At 44.4% G+C, this 26476-nt stretch overlaps 1 long non-coding RNA gene across 1 annotated transcript; it reads left to right on the forward strand.

Annotated features, from left to right (window-relative positions):
* The first annotated feature begins 615 nt into the window (after positions 1 to 615).
* LOC308233275 lies at positions 616 to 16187 on the forward strand. The gene is made up of 5 exons (XR_013958986.1): positions 616 to 708; positions 977 to 1092; positions 1864 to 1993; positions 7179 to 7323; positions 15610 to 16187. It is a non-coding gene; the product is annotated as an uncharacterized lncRNA (long non-coding RNA).
* Positions 16188 to 26476: the final 10289 nt, after the last annotated feature.

The following is a 26476-nucleotide window of genomic DNA, read 5'->3' on the forward strand; positions in this document are numbered from 1 at the left end:
GCTTGGCCATTGCCCTAGTTTGCATAGCAGACATTATGCTTTCATTTCTCTCTGGAACATCCTCACTGTACTTCTGTATATCTATTATGCTGCTTCCGAAAACTAATGTCATCTGGATTGCTTCATGTTCAGATTGCGAATGTTTTTGTCTGTTATGCTTAGCACTTGATTTCGTCATGTGTTTTGTAATTTTGAATATGCAGGTTCATTTTGAACGGGATGATTTTGGATGTTTTTCTTCCCGTATGTCCAACTCCACCTGCCTAGGGTTGCTCCTCTTGGCCCCCTGAACCTCTCATCTGGAAATAGTCCTTATGCTGTTGGCTGGTGGCTGATGATTGGAGATAATATATCTCTTGGTTTCCGCTTTTTATATTTTTCCTGCCTTTGTAATGTGTTTGGAGCAGCTGGGGTGCAACAAAACCAGACCCACTGTGCTATCCTGACCTAACAGTCTTTTAATCCCGGGTGGCACTTAACTCTCAAGCTGTGGCTCTGAAAACCTCATTGATAAGGCTTCTTCCAGAGTAACCACGCCCTCTGGTGGCATGTAGGGGTATGGCTGGCAAAGAGCCACCCAGAGGGCCAGGGGACATCGACCTCTTGTTTCCTTCTGTGGACTCAGAGCTGGGAACAATCTGAGACCACGAGACCAACCTCCCACACAGTACGGCGTCTCATCTCCAACACACCCAGAAGATGGTCAAGGTCAGTTTGGTTAGTTCCCTGTCCAGCAATCCACTCCATGGCTGGACAGCTGTTTTTAAGGAGCCTTTCTTGTACTGAGCAGTTAAGTTTCTCCCTGTAGCTCTCACCCATGGGCCCCCTCCCTATTCCTCTCAGTTGTTTGAGGGCAGCATTAGACTTCTCTTCTCCTGGCTCCCTCCTTCCGCCTCCCCATCCAGTCAGCTGCTTTGTTCTGCATGAACTCGGGGATATCACGAGCACTTTGTAAACACGGTCTTATTTTGACCAGGGTGGAGACACACTCCCTTTGGTTCCTGAGAGGGTGCTGCCTCCTCACGTCTCTAAGCGGAAGAAGTGGAACCGTTCCCTTCACATCTTCTGGCCTCAGCTTGAGAATTCTCCCTGGTAGGTAACGCGTGTGGCATGTTTCACATGGAAGCATCTCCCTCTAGTGGCCACCAGGGTGTATTTCAAGATGTTTTTCTCCCTTCCCTAGCTCTTTGCTCCAGAACTTCGTTACAGCTCAAGAAGGTCACCCCAATAAATTAAAAAAGAAAAAAGAAGATCCACTGAGAAGTGGGTGGGAGAGCTGTAAATTGCAAAGCTCCCCATCTGGCTTTCTGATTAAAATGAATTGATTTTGCAGTGGTGACTGGTGAGAGAGAGAGAGAGAGAGAGAGAGAGAGAGAGAGAGAGAGCGCGCGAGAGTGTGAGCGAGTGAGCTTGGCTTCAATTTCCATGTTTCTCTTAAGTTTTCCAAGCTAAAATTTGCAAATGGTTATAAACATGTTAATTCGTCTTATTCCAAGAAACTCCAGGATAGTTGTTCTCTTAGGTGGTTCCCTTATTAATTGGTTTCTTTCATGATTTTCTCTGTCCATCTCTACTTGCTAACTGTTTGAGTGGAGTTCTTTTAGTTGCAGTAAACAGACTTTTTCAGACCAGTGGAGGGAAGTTAAGGAGGAAGTGGCACAACTGGGAGAAAGAAGTCCACAGAGGTCACACTAGAGCAGGAGTCCCAGATCTTTGTCTGGTTGTCCCAAATAAGGTACCTGCCTTCTCTCTGCAGGTCTCCAGTCTCTGCTTGCTGCTGACCAGCTCCCTTGCCTGGAATTCCCGCTTGCCTTTTCTCTCCATCACAGCTTCTGCTGATTCATAATTTTGCTTTATCCTTAGCTCATTGTGGTCCCTCCGGCATCTCTCGACTCTCTTCACCTCAAGACATATCAGCGTTGGCGCCTGCCACCAACTGACTTATTTGTTGTGTGTGGCATTTCCCAGTTCTGTTCCTGAGACAGAGACCTAGGTAATTAACACCACTCCCCACCTCCTTTTTAAAAAAATGTTAGGCCACATCAACAGTCTCTGGCCAGCCAGTGAATTGACCGTTTGGGGGTCTGCTTCCTGATGCAATCATGTGGGCAGGGGAGTGTGATACACACAGAACGGCCTGGGATGCCTTTGTAGCGCAGGCCCAGGGCAAGCAGCTCCCTTTGGAAGGGCAGGTGAGTGTGGCTCACTATAGGGCTGTCCCATTGGAAGCTCATAGGCAGCGGCTGTGAGTGGAGCCCTGTGGGAGCTGGGTGCTTTGGTCTGCACTGCAGGGGGCTGGCAGCTCCCACAGAATGGAAGCTTCAGGACATCTCTTGGTGGGATCCATCCTCTCCAGCTGTCCTGCTCTTTCCCATTCTCATTGTGTGGCCAGTGTTGAGGGCGGGGGTGGGGGGCACAGAGAACGGTGTGTGTGTCCCTGGGGTGGCACCACTAGGAATCACCTTGTGGGCAGGTTGACTGGTTGCTGATGGGGGACAATGTCACATTAGGCCAGCGGAGATCGGCGGTAGGGGTGGCACCCTGCCGCTGGTTGATGGAACAAATTTGATCAAATTTAGAAAAAGATACATTTCCTCAAGGCACTTCACTGGCATTTCCCAGAAAACTGATAGGGCAACCGGACAACCTGTGATGAGGCGGAATGAGGGGCCCTCGGCAGCGGGCAGTGCACAGCTTGCTGAGCTGCTCGCCCTGCCTCGCTGGCCACACTGGGCCCAGCTGCCTCTCAGCCTGCCAGCTCTAGAGGTGTCCTCGCAAGGACCTCATGTGGCCATGGAATAGTGGCTCTCCCACTCAGAGGACATACATGCATGGGTTTGGGAATATAGAAAACTTTCGGGGGGAGAGTGGAAGAAAATGAGCAATTGTTGAGAACTTCCCACATACTAGGTGCTACACTGTTTGACATACAGTATTCGTAATTTTGCATCAAATCTGTGTTGTGACTATCATCACTCCCATGTTACACCGAAGGCCACTGGGCTCAGAGGCTCAGCCGGGGCTGCTGCAAGTGGGATGTGTGCATTGCTCCAAGAGACGCTCTTTGCTTTGTGGTTACAGTGGCCAGAGGTGGGGCTAGTAAGTCCCTTGCCCAAGCCGCACCGCAAGAGAAGGCAGAGCTGGGAGTGGAAGCCATGCTCTTTCTGCTGCACCAATCTTTGGAGACCCCATAGCAGTAAAAAACAACTGAACTAGTTTTTCCCCTTCTCCTTAGAGAAAGTTCCATTCGTATATTCTGAAATCAAATGCAGGAAACATGACAGCAACTTCTCAGAAGGAAAAGTGAGAACCTGCTACGTGTGACACCCACTGCTGTCCCAGGTGTCGGGCTATTATCAATGAGACACAGAGTCCACTGAAGTCTGGGCTAGACTGTGACCCGAACCAGGTGGCTTTGGTTGGGATGACGTCAATCTGAAGACTGAATTCAATGCTCAGTTAGAGATTTCCTACCCCACAGAAGTTTGGTTTCAGGTCTGGCATGGGACTGAGCATCTCAATTTTTAAAAGCTTCCTGGTGATTCTAGAGATAGCCAGGGCTGAGAAGCCCTCAGCAATCAGTCCTTCATCATGGGGAGGGAGGGGAAACCCGGAGGAGGCAGGTGGCTCGCTCAGCACCCAGCTGGTTAGTGTGGCTACTAAGTGTGTGATTCCCATTTGATCCTCTATTTGCCTCAGAGGGGCAGGAAAAAGGTGAAGCAAGGGGAAGGAGAAAGAGTTGGATAACTGTTGGAAGAGAGAGAGATGTCATGCGTGTCTCTTAGGATAGGTAGTGGGGCAGTGCGGAGGCAGCTAATTGTTCTCTGGGCCTGCTCAGCACGCTCTTACCCACCATGTCATAGTAAGCTGATCCCTGGAGGATATCACCGTTGTGAGCAGAAACCAGATATGACTCATGCCAGGAAATTGCCTGCTCCTGTTATTAGTGAAGGTGAAAGGCAAAGCTGTTGTAAGAAAAACACTTAAGAATACAGTGGCTTAAAGAACCTCATGGCGGGAGAGGCCCGGAAGGAGGTTTGTTTCTCCCATTCAACAGTGTGGTGGGTAGCTGAGCTCATTTAGTCCATAAGGGCATGCAGGGACCCACACCACCCCGGGCATCAAACCGCCAACTAAGCTGGGGCCCAGAAAGAACATGCGGGTCCTTAGATGACATAGGCCACTTTTGCTCATTTCCCAGTGATGAAAACGGAGTTCCCTGGAAGCAAGGGGCATTGAGGAGTGGAGGCCCTTCCTGGCAGCCGGTGCCCAGCCACAGCTGTTCCTCTCGAAGGAGAAGACAGATTTTGGTAGCCCTCAAAGGAACTTACTCCTGGTGCCCTCTCCATCCAGTCAAGAAGCATTTTGAGCACCTCCTGGGAGTTGGCCAGGCCTGGGAGTGGGCACAGAGCAGGATGTTTTAAACAGGGAACACTCCTCAGAGGCTGTTTGGACTGCGTTGTGAAGATGAATAGGCACGCGAAGAAGGGTACGCCAGGCAGAAGACAGCTGTGCGAAGGTTGGGAGATGGATGGGACGAGGGAAGGATTGAATGTGACAAAGTGCCTGGTGGTGGCCAGAGAGAACAGTGGGGCCAGACCATGCGGACTCTCTCATGAAGCTAGAACATCTGCATGTGAAAGGAAACTTTGGGGGGATCGACCTGAAATTTTAACCTTCATTGAAAAGAAAGTTACATCTCTTAGTTCCTAGGACAATGGAAACGAAGGAGAAAATAAACAAATGGGACTACATCAAATTAAAAAGCTTCTGCACAGCAAAAAAACAAAAACAAAAACAAACAAACAAAAAAAAATCAACAAGACAACTAGAGACCCCACTACATGGGAGAACATATTTGCCAATGATACATCCAATAAGGGGTTAACCTCCAAAATATGTAAGGGATTCATACATCTTATCAAAAGGAAGACAAACAATCCAATCAAAAAATGGGCAAAGAGCCTAAATAGACACTTCTTCAAAGTGGACATGCAGATGGCCAGGAGACATGAAAAAATGCTCAAAGTCACTGATCATCCGAGAGATGCAAATCAAAATGACAATGAGGTATCACCTCACACCTGTCAGAATGGCTATCATCAACAAATCAACAAATGACAAGTGCTGGCGAGGTTGTGGAGAAAAGGGAATCCTCGTGCACTGCTGGTGGGAATGCAGACTGGTGCAGCCTCTGTGGAGAACAGTACGGAGTTTCCTCAAAAATTAAATATGGAACTTTGCTATGGAGAGCACCTCCTTTGTTCTTACATGCTGCTGTTTCCTCATGTTAGTCATTTTTGAGGAAGACTTACGGCTGGGGTTGCTGCTGCATATGGAGGTGCTGTCACAGCCAGGAGGGAGCAATCACAGGACCGATGCAGAGCTCAGGGATTCCCGGGCCCCAGGGCAGAGATAGTGAAGCTGAGTCTGAACAGTTTCTTCTTAACAGTCACAAGGCAGGCTCAGAGCCGTAAGAAGCGACAGTAGCCTGTGGCCAAGTCTTTCCCAGGGTCATTCTCTTGCGGGTTGTGATTTTAGCAGGCCACCTGACCAGTGCAGGGCCCTCAGGATGCACATTGGGCTAGATAACCTCCAAGGCCTTTTCCAAGATCCTCTGGATGCTGACAGCACAGAGACTAGAATTATGGTGACTGCGTCTTCCCAACATGTGGCCTGGCAATTCAGGAACTCATTATTCACAGAGATTTCTTAAACTCCTACTATGTGTCAGGCGTGGTGCTGAAGGGACAACAGTGAATAAGTCATGGCTCCCACCTCAAAACAGCTCTGAGTCTGGTTGGGGAGACACCCACACATCCTATATAATAAAAACCTAATATGCTAAGTATCCGGCTGTCTGTTCAACCAATCAAAGTGTAATATCCTAATATGCTAAGGCTGCTCAACTGCTTGCTATGACGTGCACTGACCACCAGGGGGCAGATGCTCCAACCAGTAGGTTAGCTTGCTGCTGGGGTCTGGCCTATTGGAACTGAGTGAGACAGGCCAGACACGCCCTGGAGCCCTCCCGCCGTCCCTCCCCGGCTGGCCAACCTCCTGTGTTCCTCCCTGGCCCCGATCATGCACCGGTGGGGCCCTTCGGCCTGGCCTGTGCCCTCTGGCAATCCAGGACCCCTCAGGGGATGTCAGAGAGCTGGTTTCAGCCTGATCCTACTCAACGCAGGATCTGGCCCCTGGTGGTCAGTGCGCTTCCACAGGGGGAGCGCCACTCAGCCAGAAGCCAGGCTCACGGCTGGCAAACTCAGTGGCAGTGGCAGAAGCCTCTCCCTCCTCTGTGGCAGTGCTAAGGATGTTTGACTGCTGGCTTAGCAGTCAGTTGGACATCCCCCAAGGGCTCTCGGACTGCGAGAGGGCACAAGCTGGGCTGAGGGACCGGGCCTCTAGTGTAATTATAATGCAGTGTGTGGTGAGTAGCAGAATCCTGTTGTATGTGCACAGAGGAGACGTACCCAGCCCAGACTCTGGGGTTAGGGAGGGTTCTCTGGAGGAGGAACCAAGGGAATTGAGTCTTAGAGAATGAGCAGCGGTTTGCTGGGCCAGGCAAAGGGAGTGCAAAGATGAGGCAAGGACAGGCGGATGGTTTTCCTGCCTGACCCGCAGGTTGAGGTAAGGTCTAAAGGCCATATGAAGAGGGGACAATGACAAAGCACAGGCCCCTTGACTTTACGGCCCAAATTCAAATGAAGGAGAAGGGCCCTCCCCTTCAAATGAGGGTCTCAAACTCAGTGCCCAGCCACCAAAGTCTGACCTGTGTGACCCCTTCAGAGTTCCTCCTGGGGGTCATGGCAACCTAGAACTCCCTGGGGCTGCAGGTGAGAACCCTTGCTTCATTGGAGGACTGTGAAATGTGGGCCCCTTACTACCCAGTGCAGTGCTGAGAGCAGGAGGTGGTGGGGCAGCCTGTGTGTGCCACCCGACCCGGCAGGGTGATCAGCAGGCAGTGAGAGGTGTCATTAAGTTTACAGCAGGCACAGGCCAGGCCAGGCCAGAAGACATGTCTTCAGGAGGCCCCTCTGTGCCTGGCTGGAGGCGTCTGGGAGGCAGGGCCTTCCCAGGGAGGAAACGGCTGCTGGTTCTGCTGGAGGTGGGCCACTGGGCCTCCAGAAAGTGAATTCCAACCTGGCCATTTCCTTTTCTAAGACTCTGGGAATTAGCCCGCAGGCTCTGTTTCCTGACTTTGCTGCTGGCCTCAGCCGTCTGAGCAGATAATGAAAGTCCACGGAAGGCACAGTGGTTTCCCGAAAAGCAGCCTTGGGGTCAGCCAGACTGGAATTTGAACCTTAGCCCTGCCGTCTTCAGGTGAGCAGCCTTGAATGCTTAACTTCTCTGAATCTTGATTTCCTCCCCCATGAAATGAGGTTAATCATATCTATTTTTAAACAGCTGTTGAGAGAAGCAAAGGGACAAACATGCAAAGCTCATTCTTCATACCTTTAGTTCTCTGGTAGCGGCTGCATTCATTCATCCATCAGCAGTTATTGATTGCTACTTATTGCTAAGCATTGTTCTCAACCTCTGTGCTGAGGAGTCCCAGGGCTCTGCAGTGAATTCACAGGGCTCCGCAGGCCATATTAAATGTTTAAGCCACTCCTGACTTCTGTCAGACTCTAAGCAGACTCTAACTAGCTCGGGACAGTTTGCATTTTGACCATTAGATTGCCTTACGTGCCTTTTGATGACATCATATCTTTGGGAAGCTGGCTTTGTGTGGTCGCTGTGATAAAAATCAAGTACTTGGGAAAATCAATATACAATAGGAAATGAGGGTGGTGGTGTCCACTCTGATTCCCAGGTTTGAGATGCTGTGCAGTGTCCAATCAGCACACACTTCCCATTAGCAAGTAGTTGTGGTTATTTAAGAATAACTTAGAAATATCTCCCCCCCTTGATATGTATTATTTTTTTCTAGTAGCCGCTCAGTATTGGGACCTAAATGCTTATTACAGTATTTGGGCTTTAATGAACAGAACCCTTAGGTATTTCTTTTGGCCTAGGAGGCTGCGACAAGGATTCCGGAACCCCCAAGGGCACTCTGAGAGGAGCAGGCTGGGAACCCTCCGTGGGCTGGGGATGAGCTCCGGGTGAAATCTTTCTGTTCCAAGTGCTGGGCCCATACTGGGTGTTTGTCCTTTCACAGACTCAGGAGAGTGTGTGTGTGAGCGCTGGTAACACTGACGATCCTGCAGATTTTCTAACTGGCGGTCCCACCTGCCTGACCTTAGGATCACCTGGGGCAGTGGTTGGCAAACTCATTACTCAACAGAGCCAAATATCAACAGTACAACAATTGAAATTTCTTTTGAGAGCCGAAAACCAACTTCTGCGCATGGGCCATGAAGTTTCAATCGCACTGTACATGCGCTCCCGCATGTGGTATTTTGTGGAAGAGCCACACTCAAGGGGCCAAAGAGCCGCATGTGGCTCGTGAGCCACAGTTTGCTGACCACTGACCTGGGGAACTTTGCAAAAATAGCTTCCTGTCTCGCCCTGGAGATTCTAATTCAGTGGGTCTGACAAAGGAATCTGAGTTTAAAAACCCCTGCTCTAGCTCTCATTCCTTTAGGTGGCCAGGATGGCCCAGATTTGGGGGGCCTGGTTGTTAACCTGGGTATAGCGGGGGGCGGGGAGCAGGGGTGGGGTGGGGGACAGGCTGTGGTGGGGAACTGTGCGTTTCCGGATCTCCAAGTGGGTAAGGGGCGCGGGCACCTGCCGGCTGCACTCATGCCCACATCCACTCTGGGTGCGCAGCGGGAGTGGCCCGAAAGGAAGCCCCGGCCTGGGGAGGGTCACCCGCACCCCCTGCCCCGGGCCCAGTGATCTCGTACCTCCCGAGTGCCCACAGATCCCCAGACGCCTGGGGAGGGCTTGGGGCGGGGCGGGAGGTGGGCGTGGGAGACGACTGAGTGCAGCTGGAGAGCGGCGGCCGAGAGGTGGCAGCAGCGGCACGCCAGCAGCCGCGAGCCAGGGCGGGCGGGGGTCGAGGGCGGCTGGGTCAGGCTCAGAGGCTGGTAGAGGGCAGGGACCCCCAGAGGAGGAGCCGCGGAGCAAGACAGACACCAGGGCTCTAGGGATGGGCTGGTCTGGGGCTTGGACTGTCTCCTTGGCGAGCTACGCCCGGTTTATTCTCTGCACACGATTTGTGGGGGAGCAAGACACTGAGCTCGGTAACACCTAGCTGAGCCGAGGCCTTCGGTACCCACTGGAACCATTGTCTCAATATGGTGCGATGTGGAGAATTAGTGTGTGTGTGTGTGTGTGTGTGTGTGTGTGTGTGTGTGTGTGTGTGTGTGTGTTTGTTTATTTATTATTTTATTTTTTTTTTGGGGGGGGTGAGGGTGCGGGGATTAAAAATAACTCCCTCGGTGGTGTCTAAAATTCTATTGAAGATGTGTTCTTTTGTCTTTTTTGGGAGTGGGTGGTATTATTTTGTTTTAATGTAATTTAATTTTTTTCCATCACCATGTATCCCCTCTATGCCTCTTCCACCCCCACCTGCATTCTTTTGCCTTAACTACTGTCCCCTCTTCAAGGCCCTGGGAAGGAGCAATGCATTAGGACGTAAACTCTGTAGAGTAAATCAATGACTTAATCTAATCTTCCTTTCTGGCAAGAGAAAGGGTAGCTCAAGAAACACAGAGCACCAAAAGCACATTAATTGGTGCTTGCTGATGGAGCCTCAGGGACCAGGGCCCTCCTGGGGAATGTCTCAGAACGGGCTGCCTTAGGGAAAAAGCAGCCAGCCAGCTGTGACAGTTCTAGGGAGGACTAGGAGGGGTTGTTCAGTGCATTGCAGCACTGTTATTATTATACTAGAGGCCCGATGCACGAAATGTGTGGAAGGGCCTTGGCCCTCACAGCCCTGGCTTCCTCTGGAAGGTCATCCCCACGGTCGTTCTGCTGTTAGGTCTAATTAGCATATTAGCTCTTTATTATATAGGACTAAAGGCCCAGTGAGTGCATGGGTGGGGGTCTCTCGGCCTGGCCTGAGATGGTGCCAGTGGGGCTGATGGTGGGGGTGGGGGGAGCCAGTGGGCAGTGGGTGGTACCGTGGGAGGTTGGCCAGCAGCAGGAGGCTGGCTGTGGGAGCGCAATGACCACCAGGGGGTAGCTCCTGCGTTGAGCCTCTGCACCCTGGTGGTCAGTGTGTCGTCATAGCGACCGGTCCACCGGTCCTAACGGTTGCTTAGGCTTTTATATATATAGACAAGAGGAAGCACCTGTATTAATACTTTAATAAATTATAAAATTTATCCGCTTGCCTTCTATGTTCTCTCTTTGAATTAGGGACATGGTATGGCATGGTATGGCGTGATAAACTTTTGAGCCAGGCGTTCCTGGTGTGGAGATCCTCCCTGCCACCTGGGTGGTTACTGGCTGTGTAATTGTGGAAAACACTACTTTGGAGCCTGTTTACTCATCTGTAAAAATGGGAAAATGGTAGCTACTTGACCGGTTGGAGTAAAGATTAAATTAAATAGTGGATGGAAAACACCTGGTATAAGCACTGACTTCAAGTCCAAGTGCTGTGTGTGTAATGACAGTTACTGCGGAGAGCGTCCCTATGATCTGAATTTTTGCGACTTTCTTTCTTGGTGACACCAGGGATTCTGTTAAATAAGGCCAGTCCGAAAACAAGAACTCTGCATCCTTTCCTTCCAGACTGTAGGAATCTTTCACACCAAGGAATAGAAAATACTCACCTTCTATGCAGTAAGGTCCAAACATAATCTGAAGACTTCTTCCAGGAATTTAACATTGGTTTATTATTGTAACAAATTAAAAGCTATCCTGTGTGTTGGCTACAGGTCTTCACACTAAATACTTTGAGACAGCTGGAGGAGGTCAATGGGGGAAAAAGGAGACATATGTAATACTTTCAACAATAAAGAGTTATTAAAAAAATAAATACCTTGAGACAGGGGTGAAGTTTTATTTATCTTTTTAAAGTCAGCCCCCTACTCTCATATGTAATGGGTTTCTTTACTTAAAAAATACTTTTTATTGATTTTTAGAGAGAGAGGAAGGGAGAGAAACAGAGAGAGAAGCATTGATGTGAGAGCAGAACATTGATCCACTGCCTCCTGCTCACCAACCACCTGAGGGGATTGAGCCCGCAACCCCGGCCTGTGTCCAGACTGGAAATGGAACCAGTACCCTTTTGGTGCATGGGACGATGCCCAACCAACTGAGCTGCACTGGCCAGGGCTGTAATGGGTTTCTAAAAAAATGTTTGTGAACACCAGTCAATATTTCTCTAATTGGTAAAGTCAAGAATAAAATGGTGTTTTTAGGTTCAAAACTGTGTAGAATGAAGACTTTTGTATACTTTTATTTCCCTCTGTTTTTCCTTCTTATCTGAAAGTTGACTAGTGTATAGGTTTGGGATCTGGGTTATTATTAAGTTATTTTTTGATGTATGTCTCCTGGTTCTTTTTTTACACATCCTGTCTTGTAACTATTTAAACAATTATTTTATACCTTTCTCTATGTCTAATTGGTTTCAGTGCTCACTGCTAGTCCTTTTATATTTTGAGTTTCCCAATTTTGAGATCTAATTTTAAATCATCACTTGGGCAATTGAATATATTTTTAAATGAAGAATATAAGAGTGGCAGACATTTTGAGCTCTTTTTTTGAAAAAAAAAGAAAAAATATTTTTATTGATTTCAGAGAGGAAGGGAGAGGGAGAGAGATAGAAACATTAATGATGAGAATCATTGATCGGCTGCCTCCTGCAGGCCCCACACAGGCCCCACACTGGGGATTGAGCCCGCAACCCGGCAATATGCCCTGGCGAGGAATTGAACCATGACCTCCTGGTTCATAGGTTGATGCTCAACCACTGAGCCATGCTGACCAGCTTGAGCTCCTTCTGCTGTCTCCTCTCAAAAACGAAAACTTACCTGCTAGTGAAATACTTGAGTCTAAATCTTTTCCATGTCAAAAGTCTGCATATATTGCTCTATGGTTGTGGAGGAAAAGACGAAGGTCAGCCTGTTTTTTATCCATTTATAGATAATCCATCTCCTTTACATTTTTGGTCTGGATGTATATATAAAACATATTTATTTATTTATTTATTTATTTATTTATTTATTTATTTATTTATTTATTTATTATTTATTTATTTATAATCTAAAAACCTGTGAAGGTATTTCTGGGTATGAGTCCTTTTTTAAAAAAAATTTAATAAATCTTTATTGTTCAGATTATTACAATTGTTTCTCCTTTTTCCCCCCATAGCTCCCCTCCACCTGGTTCCCACCCCACCCTTTGCCCTTACCTCCCCCCACACTGTCCTCATCCATAGGTGTACAATTTTTGTCCAGTCTCTTCCTGCACCCCCCATACCCCTTTCCCGAGAATTATCAGTCCACTCCCTTTCTATGCCCCTGATTCTATTATATTCACCAGTTTATTCTGTTCCTCAGATTTTTAATTCACTTGATTTTTAGGTTCACTTGTTGATATTTGTTGTTCATAATTTTTCTCTTTACTTTTTTCTTCTTCCTCTTCTTAAAGAATACCTTTCAGCATTTCATATAATACTGGTTTGGTGGTGATGAACTCCTTTAGCTTTTTCTTATCTGTGAAGCTCTTTATCTGACCTTCCATTCTGAATAATAGCTTTGCTGGATAGAGTAGTCTTGGTTGTAGGTTCTTGCTATTCATCACTTTGAATATTTCTTGCCACTCTCATCTGGCCTGCATAGTTTCTGTTGAGAAATCAGCTGACAATCATATGGGTGCTCCCTTGTAGGTAATTAACTGTTTTTCTCTTGCTGCTTTTAATATTCTCTCTTTGTCTTTTGCTCTTGGCATTTTAATTATGATGTGTCTTGGTGTGGTCCTCTTTGGATTCCTTTTGTTTGGGGTTCTGTGCGCTTCTTGGTCTTGTAAGTCTATTTCTTTCACCAGGTGGGGGAAGTTTTCTGTCATTATTTCTTCCAATAGGTTTTCAGTATCTTGCTCTCTCTCTTCTTCTGGCACTCCCATAATTCTGATGTTGGTACGCTTGAAGTTGTCCCAGAGGCTTCTTACACTATCTTCAACTTTTTGGATTCTTTTTTCTTTTTTTTGCTTTTCCGGTTGAGTGTTTTTTGCTTCTTTGTATTTCAAATCTTTGACTTGATTCTTGCATTCCTCTAGTCTGCTGTTGGGTGTCTGTATAAGATTTTTTATTTCAGTCAGTGTATGTTTAATTTTTAGTTGGTCCTTTTTTATATCTTTGAGGGTCTCGTTATATTTATCGGCCTTTTCTAGGATATTCTTGAAAAGCCTTATAACCGTGGTTTTGAATTCTATATCCAGTCGTTTGTTTTCCTCCATTTCTTTCGTTTGTGATCTGTTTCTTCGTCTCCCCATTTTTCACTGCTTCCCTGAGTTGGTAGGGGAGCTTTGTGTGCTAGGTTTCCTATATGGCCCAGTGGGTCGGCCTCCCCAGTTAATTTGAGGTGGACACTCTTGGTGCACTCCTTTGTGGACTGTGTGTACAGCCTTGTTGTAGTTTAGTCTTGATTGTTGTTGGTATCACTGGGAGGAATTGACCTCCAGGCCAGTTGGCTGTGAGGATCAGCTATGTCTATGCTGGGAGAAGCTCGGTGCTGGAGACAGCCTTATAGGATTAGCCTTGCCAGATTGCAAAGGCCTCTGTGCTCAGCTTAGAAGGGTCAGAGTCTCAGGGCGGAGCAGACAGTCTTGGCTTTCCGTCAGCCCTGCCCTTGCGCGCACGCCTCCAGACCTCTGCCTCCCGTGGTTCCCGAGTTTCCGCCTTATAGTCCAGATTTCCCCCGTAAGAGCTTGGGTCCCCAGGGGCTCTCCTGGAACTGCGGTTCAGTGCAGTTAGGAGCTTCCAACTCCCTTCCGCCTGTGGTAACCTCTACAGTCAGTCTTTGTGCGCACTCACGCCTCCAGACCCCTGCCGCCGCAGCTCCCCTGAGTCTCTGAGTCTCCGTGTGCCTTTCTCTCTACCTGACGGTCCACACTCCCCCTGTATGAGCCTGGGTCCACAGGGTTTCACCCAGAACTGAGGTTCAGTGCAGTTGGAACTGGGGTTCAGTGCAGTCGGGGGCTTCCTTCCCCCTCCTGCCAGAGAAAGCCAGCCAGGCACTCGCCGCCCTTCCTCTCTGTGTGCGCGTGTCTCTGTACCTGAGCTCTTTGCCGCTCCTTCTCTGTGAGCTTTCTTTTTTCCTTCTAGTTGTAGAATTTCCACTCAGCCAGCTTTCCTGTGGTTCTGGATGGTGTCCGTTCTGTCTTTTAGTTGTAGTTTTGAAATTGTTGTGTGGGGCAGCAGTTTAGGTGCTTACCTATGCCACCATCTTGGTTTCTCCGGTATGAGTCCTTCTTATTTTTACCTGGAACTCATTAGTGAACCCATTTCATTCACCTCAACTTCCCTTCTTCCCATCTCTTTTTGGAAAGTTTTCTTTAATTTTATCTTCAGTGATTGCTTCTCTTTAGATCATTCTGGATTCTTCTTCAGAAACATAATTCTTACACTGGATCTCTAGTTCTTGTCTTTCATAGCTGTCATCTTTTTAAATTACTGTATTTTAGTGAATCTAAGACAGCATTGATTATATGTAAGGAGCACTATTATTTTATGTGTAACCAAGTAAGAAAAATTAAACTATGCTATAGTGCCGTGATTAGAGTCCTGTGAAACTGGTAAGGTGATCACACCAGCTTCTTTCTTGTTTTAAATGTGTCTATTTTGAGAGATTTGGCAGTTTCTCCTGCTATTAACTGCACTGTTTGGCATGTGACAAGCAATCCTTTTTGCACACATATCAGTTACAAAACATAACACAACTTCTACTTAAGGATAACTTTTTTTTCCTTTCTTGGGTTCTGTAAAGCACTTGCTTTTTCTTAAAAAAAAATCAGTCATTCTCCAATAACAGATATTTGCATCAATAATATAAAATTGCAACCCACTGCTCTAATTCCATGCCTTTCTGCATACACAATGCTTCTTTTTCAATGCCAAATCACAATGTAATCTTTTAAAAGATGTTTGCAATGGCAATTAAACTCACATGTAATCACTTACAACATGAACACCTGAGCCCAGGTTCCCCATGCTCAGGACTTGACAACCCACCAGGACAGCTCTCTGGTCCACAGTGATTGTGAGATACTACTGACTGTAAGGCTTATCTTGATTTCCAAAGTGTTAACATGTGGAAAAATGGGTGTCTTACAATAGAGAAAATATGATAGTTTCAATTCTTGTTCTCTTTCTTGGCATCTTGAAAGTGTTTCTCAAGTTTTTCACCCATAATTACTTGTTTGATTTTTCTACCATGTCAATTCCACTCATTTATTGCTTCCTATATATGGCTTTTAATTATTGTTTAATAATTTTATCTTCTTGGAAATTAAAAAAAAATCAAAACCAGCTTCCTTTCCATGTTTTCTGGGAAACCAAAATTGTTCTTTATAGTCCCGAAGCCCCTTGATATTTACCCGGTAATTGATTTCTAGTCAATGGAATGGGAATCTGAGTGATGTCTGTGACTTACAAGACTTCCCCATAAGAGCATTCAATGAACTCTCCTCCATTCTCTTTTGCCCCCATTCTAGCTGAGGGCCAGGAGATGACAACAACAACCTGGGAGGCCACATGATGGTTACCCTGGATGCCCAATGGTGAAGAGCTGTTCTTGGGTTATTTTGTAAGTGACAGATCAACTTTTATTCTATTTCTTCCAATATACAAATGTTGGCTGTATTTGTACAGCAGCTGAAATTACTGTAATAATTCAGATTCTGAAATCATTATGTATTTTTTCTAAAACATTCTCACAAAATTTTTGCAAAATGCCTATGAGAACTGCCCTGGATTTTGCTTTCTTAGTTGTTTACTGTTGCTACAAAAAAAGAGACTAACTTGCACAATGAAACTTAACTTGATCAATTAAATTATCTCAAACGAGATAAAGTTATTATTGCATTTTAACATTCCCATCATTTCTGCCAAAAAAATAATGTTTCAAAATACCATTTCCCCCATTGGGTGTGTAGTGTTCTTTTGCTCAGACATTTGATAAAGGAAGAACTCTCACAAGAAGGGGTTAATACCTGGATGGATAATAACTGACTATTGTTTAATGTTGTGTCAAATGAACTATTTTTTTAAATAAATCTTTATTGTTCAGACTATTACAGATGTTTCTCTTTTTTCCCCCCATAGCTCCCCTCCACCTGATTCCCCACCCCACCCCATGCCCATACCTTCTGCACTGTCTTCATCCATAGGTGTAAGATTTTTGTCCAATCTCATCCCACACCCCTCACACCCCCTCCCCCCAAGAATTGTCAGTCCACTCCCTTTCTATGTCCCTGATTCTATTATATTCATCAGTCCATTCTGTTCATCAGATTTTTTATTCACTTGATTTTTAGATTCACTTGTTGGTAGGTATGTATTTGTTGTCATTTTGTTCTTCATAATTTTTATCTTTACCTTTTTCTTCTTCTTCCTCTTCTTAAAGAATACCCTTCAGCATTTCATATAATCCTGGTTTGGTGGTGATGAACTCCTTTAGCTTTTTCTTGTCTGTGAAGCTCTTTATCTGACCTTTAATTATAAATGATAGCTTTGCTGGGTAGAGTAATCTTGGTTGTAGGTTCTTGCTGTTCATCACTTTGAATATTTCTTGCCACTCTCATCTGGCCTGCATAGTTTCTGTTGAGAAATCAGCTGACAGTTGTATGGGTACTCCCTTGTAGGTAACTAACTGGTTTTCTCTTGCTGCTTTCAAGATTCTCTTTTTGTCTTTTGCCCTTGGCATTTTAATTATGATGTGTCTTGGTGTGGTCCTCTTTGGATTCCTCTTGTTTGGGGTTCTGTGCGCTTCCTGGATTTGTAAGTCTATTTCTTTCACCAGGTAGCGAAAGTTTTCTGTCATTATTTCTTCTAATAGGTTTTCAATATTTTGCTCTCTCTCTTCTTCTGGCACCCCAATAATTTGGATGTTGGTATGCTTAAAGTTGTCCCAGAGGCTCCTTACACTATCTTCATATTTTTGGGTTCTTTTTTCTTTTTGTTTTTCTGGTTGGGTGTTTTCTGTTTCCTCACATTTCAGATCTTTGGTTTGATTCTTGGGGTCCTTTGATCTACTGTTGACTTTCTGTATATTCTTTATTTCAGATAGTGTATGCTTAATTTATGACTGGTCCTTTTTCATTTTTTTGGCATTCTCATGAAGTTCTTTAAAGGTCTCACTAAGTTCCTCAGAGGTTTTTAGAAGATTCTTAAGTAACCTTATAAATGTGGTTTTGAACTCTATGTCCAGTAGTTTGCTTTCCTCCATTTCTTTCATTGGTGACATGTTTCTTTGTCTCCGCATTTTGCTGCTTCCCTGTGTTGATGGGGTGGTTTTCTGTGGTAGGTGACCTATAGGGCCCAGTGGTTCAGCCTCCCCTATCACCTGAGGTGGACACTCTTGGTGCACCCCTTTGTGGGCTGAGTGCAAAGTCTTTTTGTAGTTAAGCCTTGATTGCTGTTGGTACACTGGGAGGAATTGACCTCCAGGCCAATTGGCTGTGAGGACCCGCTGTGTCTATAATGGAAGAACTGCTGTGCTGGAGACACCCTTATGGGGCAGGACTTGTTTCAGTGGGGCTTTGGTGCTCACTGAGTCTGCCTCTTGAATGTGTCACTTATGGATGTAAGGAGTTGAAATATGGTGTCATTTCACACTGATCACTAGGTACACTGGCTTCTGGATCTCCAATGGGGTGCAGGTCAGCTACTGTCTGAGGCCACCCAGCAGGAGCTACAGCAAGAACTGCAGATTTCTCTTCTTTGCTTGGGGTTTGGAGGTTTTGGAGCTGTCTGACCAGAGCTGCAGTTTGTTAGGTTAAGCTGTGATAGGGCAGGCCATTTATATGCAAAAGCCACTATGCAGAGCTTGGGTGTGTTTGTAAATTGTGTGGGGTGGGATCTTAGGGAGTCACTAGGCTAGGGAGTGGCAAACAGCGATGGCTGCCATTCAGCCGTCTCTGTGTCTTCGAGTTTCCATGTCCCACACCCCAGCACAGTAAACAATGATTCCTGTGCACACTTCTGCAAGAAAGCCACCCTCACTTTCTGACCCAACTGCAGACAGTCCAACTTCTGCCCGTAGGAGTCTTGGTCCCCAGAGTCTCGCCAGAAACTGGAGTTCAGTGTAATCGGGAGCTTGTCTCCCTTCGGGTTGAAAAAAAAACACAGTACACCCGGCTGCCAGCCGCCAGCCTGATTCGTGTGCCTCTGTACCTCAGCTTTTCTGCACTGTGTACGTCTCAATGCTCTTTTCTCTTTCCTTCTAGTTGTAGAACTTCTATTCAGCCAGCTTTCCCGTGGTTCTGGGTGATAGACTTTTTGTCTTTTAGTTGTAGTTTTGGTGTGGTTGTGAGAGGCAGCACATACAGGTGTATACTTTATGCTGCCATCTTGGTTTTTTTTCCAAATGAACTATTTTTTAAAAACTCCACTTCTTAAACTAACTTCTGTATCTGTGTCCTGAAAGGTCTATCTCACTGTTTATTTTAAAAGAATCACAGTGAGGCTTAGCATAAACAAAGAAGCTCTCCCCTATCACATTTTTGTTGGAAATTAAAATGTCATCCCAGGTGGCAGTCTTTGAAGCTTATCCTGGTATCAGTTTATCTCAGCTTGTTTTCCATATAGTTTTCAGTTTCAGCTTCATAGGGCCACATCATGTTATGTTATAGATGTCCATTTTCTACAATTTTCTTCTGGTATCTATAGCAAATCTTCTTCAGAGGTGTGTTCTTTATTTTAGTCTTCTGGGTAATGCTCTCATTCCTGTGTGTAACATTGTTTTTCTGTAGATCCCATGAGGGTTCCCTCACCCCCTCACTTTATTTACCTTTAAGCAAGTAGAGCTCTCTGGAGACTTGGTGTGTGCTAATGGAGAAGATGTATGGATTGTCATTGGTTTTGCTCACTGTCCTATTCTTTAGGTCTGTAGCTGGAGGGCCAGTTGAGGTGCACAGATCTTCAGCAGTTCCCAGAACTGATAGGATTCATTTTGTGTAGCCCTGCTGAATGGCTCTCCTACCTGTTCTCTGTCATACAGAACTGAGTAGGTGAAATCTGACTCTCTTGTACCAACCGCCTCTGTCCTGCCTATGAAGCATCACCTGTGGAAAAAGTATCTTCCAAAATGTGCTGTGCCATTGCCAGTTCTCTTCCACTTCCTGCTTCATGGTTTTCCAGGATTAGGAGCTCTGAAGCTGTTAGGAACCCAGAACCATCATTTACTCTTTTTTTTTTTTAAATTTGATTTTGTTTTATTTTATTTTTTTTCAAATTTTTATTAAGGTATTATATGTGTACATATCTTACCATTGCCCCCCCCCCCACCCCACTCCCATACCTGCCCTCACCCCCCAATGTTTTGCATCCGTTGGTTACTCTTATATGCATGCATACAAGTCCTTCAGTTGATCTCTTATTTCCCCCACCTCTCCCTAACCTTACCGCTGTAATTAGACACTCTGTTTGATGCTTTACTGCCTCTGTAACTATCTTTTGGTTCATCAGTTTATAATGTTTTTCATTATCCCTAAATGAGTGAGATCATGTGGTATTTTTCTTTCATTGACTGGCTTATTTCACTTAGCATAATGTTCTCTAATTCCATCCAGGTGTCTACAAATGGTAGTAATTCCTTCTTTTTTATGGCAGCATAGTATTCCATTGTGTAGATGTACCATAGTTTTCTGATCCAGTCATCTGCTGACGGGCACCTAGGCTGTTTCCAAATCTTAGCTATTGTAAATTGTGCTGCTATGAACATAGGGGTGCATATATCCTTTCTGATTGGTGTTTCTGGTTTCTTAGGATATATTCCTAGGAGTGGGATTACTGGGTCAAATGGGAGTTCCATTTTCAGTTTTTTGAGGAAACTCCATACTGTTCTCCACAGTGGCTGCACCAGTCTGCATTCCCACCAGCAGTGCACGAGGGTTCCTTTTTCTCTGCATCCTCGCCAACACTTGTCGTTTGTTGATTTGTTGATGATAGCCATTCTGACAGGTGTGAGATGGTATCGCATTGTCGTTTTGATTTGCATCTCTCGTATAATTAGTGACTTTGAGCATGTTTTCATGTGTCTCTTGGCCTTCCTTCTGTCTTCTTTCGAAAAGATTCTATTTAGGTCCGTTGCCCATTTTTTTATTGGATCATTTATCTTCCTTTTATTAAGTTGTATAAGCTGCCTGTAGATGTTGGAAATTAAACCTTTATCAGTGATACCATTTGCAAATATGTTCTCCCATACAGTGGGCTTTCTTGTTGTTTTGTTGATGGTTTCTTTTGCTGTGCAAAAGCTTTTTATTTTGATGTAGTCCCATTTGTTTATTTTCTCTTTGGCTTCCATTGCCCTAGGGGCAGTATCACTGAAAAAGTTCTTTTGGCATATGTCTGAGATTTTGCTGCCTGTGGATTCCTCTAGTATTTTTATGGTTTCCCGTCTTATATTTAAGTCCTGTATCCATTTTTAGTTTATTTTTGTGTATGGTGTAAGTTGGTGATCTAGTTTCATTTTTTTGCATGTATCTGTCCAATTTTCCCAACACCATTTATTGAAGAGACTGTCTTGACTCCATTGTATGCTCATGCCTCCTTTGTCAAATATTAATTGCGCATATTGGTTTGGGTCGATATCTGGATTCTCTATTCTATTCCATTGATCTGTATGTCTGTTCTTGTGCCAGTACCAGGCTGTTTTGAGGACAGTGGCTTTGTAATACAGCTTGAAATCTGGTATTGAGATCCCTCCTACTTTATTCTTCTTTCTCAGGATTGCTGTGGCTATTCGGGGTCTTTTTTTATTCCAGATGAATTTTTGGAGAGTTCTTTCTAGGTCTGTGAAATATGCTGTTGGTATTTTAATGGGGAGTGCATTGAATCTATAGATTGCTTTGGGTAGTATGGACATTTTGATGATGTTGATTCTACCAATCCATGAACATGGTATGTTCTTCCATCTGTTTACATATTCCTCTATCTCTTTTTTCAGTGTCCTGTAGTTTTCCGCATATAGGTCTTTTACCTCCTTGGTTAGGTTTATTCCTAAGTATCTTAATTTTTTTGGTGCGATGGAAAATGGGATTGCTTTTTTAGTCTCTCTTTCTGTAAGTTCACTGTTGGTGTATAGAAATGCCATAGATTTATTGGCGTTAATTTTGTATCCTGCTACATTGCCGAATTCATTTATTAAGTCTGTTAGTTTTTTGATGGAGTCTTTCGGGTTTTTTATGTACAATATCATGTCATCTGCAAATAAGGACAGCTTTACTTCTTCTTTTCCAATTTGGATGCCTTTTATTTCTTCTTCTTGTCTAATTGCAATGGCTAATACTTCCAGTACTATGTCAAACAGGAGTGGTGAGAGTGGGCATCCTTGTCTTGTTCCTGTTCTTAGGGGAAATGGTTTTAGTTTTTGCCCATTGAGTATGATGTTAGTTGTGGGTTTATCATATATAGCTTTTATTATGTTGAGGTATGATCCGTCTATTCCCACCTTGTTGAGAGTTTTTATAAAGAAAGGGTGTTGGATTTTGTCAAATGCTTTTTCTGCATCAATTGATATGACTATGTGATTTTTATCTCTCAATTTGTTTATGTGATGTATCACATTTATTGATTTGCGGATATTGTACCATCCTTGCATTCCTGGGATAAACCCTACTTGGTCATGGTGTATGATCTTTCTGATGTACTGCTGGATCCGATTTGCTAGAATTTTGTTGAGGATTTTGGCATCTACATTCATGAGGGTTATTGGCCTGTAATTCTCCTTCATTGTGTTGTCTTTATCTGGTTTTGGTATTAGGGTGATGCTGGCTTCATAGAAAGAGCTTGGAAGTGTTCCTTCCTCTTGAATTTTTTGGAATAGTCTGAGGAGGATAAGTTTTAGTTCTTCCTTGAATGTTTGGTAAAACTCTCCTGTAAAGCCGTCTGGCCCTGGGCTTTTGTTTGCCGGAAGCTCTTTGATGACTGCTTCAATTTCTTCCATAGTTACTGGCATATTGAGCTGTTTAGATTCTTCTTGATTGAGTTTTGGAAGGTTATATTTTTCTAGGAATATGTCCATTTCCTCCAGGTTGTCCAGTTTGTTGGAATAGAGTTGTTCGTAGTATTTTTTAACAATCCTTTGTATTTTGGCGGGATCTGTTGTTATTTCACCTCTTTCATTTCTGATTTTGTTTATTTGGGTCCTCTCTCTTTGCTTCTTGGTGAGCCTGGCTAGAGGTTAATCAATCTTGTTTATCTTTTCAAAGAACCAGCTCTTGGTTTTGTTGATCTTTTGTATTGTTTCTTTGGTCTCTATGTCCTTTATCTCTGCTCTGATCTTTATTATTTCCTTCCTTCTGCTTACACTGGGCTTTTCTTGTTGCTTTTTTTCTAACTCTTTGAGTTGTTGGGTTAGGTAATTTATTACCATTGTTTCTAGTTTTTTGAAGTAGGCTTGTAGAGCTATGAACTTCCCTCTCAAGACTGCTTTCGCTGTGTCCCACAGATTTTGGATTGTAGTGTTTTCATTGTCATTTGTTGCCATGATGTTTTTTATTTCTTCTTTGATCTCTCTGGTAACCCAGTCATGGTTTAATAGCATGCTGTTTAGCCTCCATGTATTTGATTTCTTTGGGTTGTTTTTATTGTAGTTGATTTCCAGTTTTATGCCACTGTGGTCTGAGAAGATGCTTGATATGATTTTTATCTTCTTGAATTTGAAGAGACTTTGCCTATGTCCCAACATATGGTCTATCTTTGAAAATGACCCATGTGCACTTGAGAAGAATGTATATTCTGTGGCTTTGGGGTGAAATGTTCTGAAGATGTCAATTAATTCCATCTGGTCTAGTGAGTCATTTAGGATTGATGTTTCTTTGCTGATTTTTTGTTTAGAGGATTTGTCCAATGGTGATAGTGGGGTATTAAAGTCTCCTACTATGATTGTATTGCTGCCAATCTCTCCCTTGATATCCTCCAGGAGTTTTTTTATGTATTTGGGTGCTCCTGTATTGGGTGCATATATGTTTACCAGAGTTATTTCTTCTTGTTGGATTGCTCCCTTTAGTATTATGAAGTGGCCTTCCTTATCTCTTGTTATGTCCTTCAGTTTGAGATCTAATTTGTCAGATATAAGTATTGCTACCCCAGCTTTTTTTTCAGTTCCATTTGCCTGGAAAACCTTTTTCCATCCCTTCACCCTCAGTCTGTGTGCGTCTTTTTTTCTGAGGTGGGTTTCTTGTAGACAGCAGATATATGGGTCATGTTTTCTTATCTAATCTATTACCCTATGTCTTTTGATTGGGGCATTTAATCCATTTACATTTAAAGTTATTATTGATAGGTACTTATTTGTCGCCATTCCTATTCTTTACACCTGTGTTCCTTCTTCGCTTCCTATTTCTTTTCTTTTTTTTTTTTTTTTTTACAGCAGACCCTTTAGCATTTCTTGCATTGCTGGTTTGGTGGTAATAAATTCCCTTAGTCCTTTTTTGTCTGTGAAGCTCCTGATTTCACCTTCAATTTTGATTGATAGCCTTGCTGGGTACAGTATTCTTGGATTCAGACCCTTCCTTTGCATGACCTTGTATATTTCATTCCATTCCCTTCTGGCCTGATGAGTTTCTGTTGAGAAATCAGTTGCTAGTCTGATGGGGGTTCCTTTGTATGTAACTTTCTGTCTCTCTCTTGCTGCTTTTAAGATTCTTACTTTGTCGTTGGTGTTTGCCAATTTAATTATAATGTGCCTTGGTGTCGGTCTTTTGGGGTTCATTTTGCTTGGGACTCTGTGAGCTTCTTGGATTTGTGTGGGTTTTTTCTTCTCTATATCAGGGAAATTTTCTGTCATTATTTCTTCAAAGAGGTTTTCTATTCCTTGCTCAGCTTCCTTTCCTTCTGGAACCCCTATTATGCGGATGTTGTTTTGTTTCGTGTTGTCCCAAAGTTCCCTTAGGCTCTCCTCCTGCCTTTTAATTTTTTTTTCTAGAAGTTGCTCTACTTGGGTATTTTTTCCCATCTTGTCTTCTAGCTCACTGATGCGGTCCTCTGCTTCTTCTAGTCTATTCTTGATGCTTTCTATTGAGTTCTTTACAGCAGCGATGTCATTTTTCATTTCTTCTTGGTTCTTCTTCATTTCCTCTTGGTTCTTGCTCATATTGTCGAATTTGTCTTCCATTCTTTTCAGCCACCTTATGACCATTTCTCTGAATTCTTTTTCTGGAAGGTTGCTTGCCTCCATTTCGTTTACTTCCTTTTCTGGTGATGCCTGCTTTTCTTTCATATGCGGGCTGTATCTTTGTCTCCCCATGGTCTCTCTTCTCTGGGTGTCTGGTTATGTAGTTCTCTCTCTCCTGCGTTGATTTAAAGGCACAAAATACAGCACTACCAGGTACAACACACAAGGCACTGAACAGAAATGTATTCACGATATTAATAACCTCCAATAAAGGTGACCACCAGAGAAAGGCAAATTAGGGGATAGGAGAGAAAGAAGAAGAGGAAAAAGAAAGAAAAAAGAAGAAGAAGAAAAAAAAGGAGTGTCAAAATGAAATTGGGGAAAGGGAAACAGACTATCTATATTGGGGATAAAACTCCAATAGAACAATCACTTATCCCAGCAAATGGCAGCAACAAGTACCTGGGGATTAATACAAACTACAACACCAACTAATATTGAGTGAGGCAAGGGAAAACAGAAGCACTAAACAAACAAAAAAATAAACAAAAGAAGAATAAGCAAAACAATCTCATAAAAAAGCATAAAAATTCGATGTAATCTACATTCAAGCGAACAACAACAAAAGGACAGAGAGAAAAACAATTTTTTGGATAGTTAAGACAGCGAAGAGAGAGGGTGTATGGACTTGGAGCAGGGGATTAGAGATTAGATATATAAGTAGGGTGAAATTTTAACAGGGGGTAAACAGAAAGAATAGGGAAAATCTAAAGCAGGAAAGGGGTAAGATAAACAGGACACCGAAAAGGGAAAAGTGAGGAAGAGAGTGATGGCATAAAGGTAGAGTTGAGATAGAGTAAAATGCTGCTAAAGGAAAGATAAAAATAGAATGTAGAACATTAATCCCAAAACAAAATGAAGAGAAAATAAAATGACACTTAAAAAAAAAAGATAAAATAGCAGTAGTAATAATACGGATTGAAAATAAAAATGTAATAATTAAAAAGGTAAAATCAAGTGAGGAAAAAAGAAAAAAATTAGTTTTTTGAGTAAAAGATGCAAAAAATGAAAATAAAAAAATAAAAAATAAAAATAAAATGTGGAGTAGTGAAGGTCATTCACTTCCTCTGTTGTTCTGTTTGGCATGCCTGTTTTTCAGTCCGGACAGTATTGCAGTTCCCTGTGTTCCACTGCTCTTCAGTGATGTAAGCCAGTCCTGATTTTAAGCAGGCGGTGTGTCTTAATTCGTATTCCTTTATTTTTGATTACACAAGAGTCAATTTGTGATTCAGCCCCTGGGTGGCAGTGTTTCTGGATTGACTTCCGGGTTTATCTATGGCCTCTCTAGGGAGTGTTAGAGCCTTCTTTCCCTGTGGCACTCACTACCGGTTTGTGGGAGTGGGCTGCCTCAGAGCTGGCTCTCCGATGGTCACTCCCCGCTCCGATCCCCAGGTTCCAGAATAACAACTTTCCCTTGCAGTCTCCCAGGGTGTCCCCAACTGGGTGATCCTATGTATTGGGCTTAGTAATCAGAAGCAAGAATTTCAAGAGGAAAAAGCCCAAGTGTGCGCACTCCGTGGCTGCGCGTAAGTCTAGCACACCCCTGAAATTCTTAGGGTGTCCCTGCACTTCAGATCAAAATGGGTTGCTTTTTAGAGAGCCCTTCTGTTAGCAGCTCTGAGCACCCCCTTCCACATTCACAGATCACGCCAGCCCCAACAGCCACGGATTTTTCTAGGCACAGACTTCCCTGGTCCTCCAGCTCCCGCAAAACGCGCGTTCCTCTCTCGCGCTGGGACCAGAGACCTCACCTTATCCTAGGCGAAATCTGACCTTTCCGTGGTGGAGTGTAGAGCTCCTCTGAACCCGTGTGTTTGCGCCAATTGGGGAGCGTTGTTCTGGGTCTCGCAGCTGTTCCGTGGGTGCCGCAGTTGTGGATTCTCAGGCTTCCGATAAGCTCCACTTTCCGGTTCCAGATGGCGGAGACTCCGTGTCCAAGCCCGCAGCTCCGGGAGGGGACCCAGCCGCAGTGGGAGCTGCCAGGTCAGGGGAGCCCCGTCTAGCAGTCTCCCACCTTCTTCTGGAGTTCAGCTGTCCCCCAACTTGCCAACAAACACTCCTAGTGCGACCCTCAGCTGTTCTTTCTTTCTGCTCCGGGACAAGGCTCGGAACACGTCTGTCTATTCCGCCGCCATTTTTCTCCTCCTTGATTTTGTTTTAGAGGTTACGTAAGAAATCCCATC

The sequence above is a fragment of the Plecotus auritus genome (genome assembly GCF_963455305.1).
Source record: "Plecotus auritus genome assembly, chromosome: 9".
Classification (NCBI taxonomy): domain Eukaryota; kingdom Metazoa; phylum Chordata; class Mammalia; order Chiroptera; family Vespertilionidae; genus Plecotus; species Plecotus auritus.